This window comes from Nelumbo nucifera, chromosome 5 (genome assembly GCF_055504915.1).
Source record: "Nelumbo nucifera cultivar China Antique chromosome 5, China Antique-T2T, whole genome shotgun sequence".
NCBI classification, from domain to species: Eukaryota; Viridiplantae; Streptophyta; class Magnoliopsida; order Proteales; family Nelumbonaceae; genus Nelumbo; species Nelumbo nucifera.
Window position 1 is genome coordinate 60,603,810 of NC_142653.1, and position 2,199 is coordinate 60,606,008.

The 2,199-nt window shown below is 40.6% G+C and overlaps 1 non-coding gene across 1 annotated transcript; it reads right to left on the minus strand.

Annotated features, from left to right (window-relative positions):
• Positions 1 to 1,175: 1,175 nt before the first annotated feature.
• On the minus strand, positions 1,176 to 1,282 carry LOC148791666 (small nucleolar RNA R71). The gene has a single exon (XR_016076889.1). It is a non-coding gene; the product is annotated as a small nucleolar RNA R71 (small nucleolar RNA).
• Between the last annotated feature and the right edge of the window lie 917 nt (positions 1,283 to 2,199).

Below are 2,199 nucleotides of genomic sequence, written 5' to 3' on the forward strand. Positions count from 1 at the left end.
TGTGTTTTTCCGTTAATCCATTTAAGTGCAATCCAAGTTAAATATGATAAGGTGGGGATTTCATCACCCTTCCTTGGCCCAAAAATCACCACCCTTCACGTGTGGTTCACCCTAAACCTTAATTTAAAATTTGGATAGCAAGATCCTTTAGGGAGCCTCACATTTGGTTCAAAAGTGTGCTGAATTTTAGGGAAACTTGTAGTTACTTTCCATAACCGACGGTTGGTGTCTAAGGAAAGAGGTTAAACGGCTAGGCCTAAGCGGGCTTTGTGGTTAATTAGGTCCTTGCGAGAGCAAGGGGAGCCTCCCATATCCCCACCTCTTACCTGACTAACCAAAGGAAGTGGTTTAATTCCAAGTGAACCTAAGAGGATTCACATTGGTTGAACCACTAGTTTAGGAAACCTTAGGTCAGCCCGTAGGTCGTGTGTTTGAATTTCTTATATTTTTAAATTTAAAAAATTCAAATTTGAATTTAAATTTCAAAATACAAATTTGAATTTAAATTTCAAAATCTAAATTTGAATTTAAACTTCAAAATTTTAAATTTCAAATTTCAAAAAAAGAGAAAGAGAAAATAAAAAATTAAAAAAAGTCCAATTTGAGTTTGAATTCAGAATTTAAATTTCAAAATCTAAATTTGAAATTAAAATTCAAAATTAAAATTTTAAATTTCAAAAAAGAAGAAAAAGGGACTTCTGAGTTGTATGTTGGGAAGGAGATCTTTGAGGAGAGAAACAGTAGAATCCATACCTGAGATAGAGAGATACCTCCATCACCAACAACACAACCAAATGGCCGGAATCAATGATGCACAACCCAAAAAGCTGAAGCAGTATTTCTCTCCAACCCAGTATAACCCTTCATCCTGCATACAGTTGTCAGATACCCAAGTGTTGCAGTATGAGATTAAATCAAGCACAATCCATATGCTTCATTCTTTCTATGGGAACCCGAGTGAGAACCCATACAAACACATAGACGAGTTTTTGGAAATATGTTCCACTGTAAGGATCCAAAACTTTAATGATGATGCCCTTAGATTAACTCTTTTCCCCTTCTCCTTGAAAGACAAGGCCAAGCACTGGTTGGGAACTATAGGGAGACCTATTAGAACTTTGGCAGAAATGTTGCAAGAATTCCTTAGAAAGTTCTACCCTATAGGACAAACAAACACCATGAGAAGAGCCATCACTGGATTCACCCAAACACCGGGTGAACAAATTCATGAGTCTTGGGAAAGAATGAAAGAGTTGATGAGTAAGTGCCCACACCATGGCCTATCTTAGTGGCAAATTGTCCAAGCCTTCTATGCAGGTTTGATTGATCAATACAAGCAAATGGTAGATGCATCCTGTGGGGGGGGTATGCTCTTTTTGAGACCTTGAGTGAAAACTCCATCAACAATGCGTCCTTGTATTCATATGAAAGGTCGGTGGGACCCTCAAAGAGGGCAGGGCTCTGTGAAGTTAGGAACTGTATAGAGCCCAAGGCAAGAATGGACCTGAATGCAATCTCTAGAAAATTGGACAGGGTAGATCTTCTAACCCAAAAGCTTGATCAATTCTTCACCTATAACTAGCAACCGGGCCCATCTACACCCTATCCTGAAGTTTGTTCAATTGTGCCAGCCCGACCCACCAGGTTGATGATTGTCCCATGGTGACCCAATTTCCGCCATTTATCCAAGAACAGGTTTTGGCAGCCCAGAGTTTCTCGAGGCCCAATAATGACCCATTCTCAAGTACTTACAACCCTGGATAGAGAAATCACCCTAACTTTTCTTGGAGGACACATCAACCTGACACACAGTCCCAGCAGTACAACCCATCTAACTCCATTGCCCAGCAATTTCATAGGCCACAAGTGCAGAGTCAATTCTAGTGGATGTACCCTAAGAACCAACCGGCCCAACCTTATCAGGTTTACCCACAACCTCCTCAGACATGTACAGTTGATGACCAATTCATGCAACTTCAACAGCTGATCCTAACTCAATAACAGTCCATCGCTAGATTAGAGAACCAAATAGGACAGCTAGCTGAAGCCAATGCGAGGAGAGAAGTAGGGCAACTACCAAGTCAACTGGTTGCAAATCCTAGAAATCAGCCATCGGGTTTTCCTCCACAGTAGATTCAACCACCTCCTAAGAACCCTCAGTTTGAAAATGCCAAAGCCATTACAACCTTAAGGAGTGGG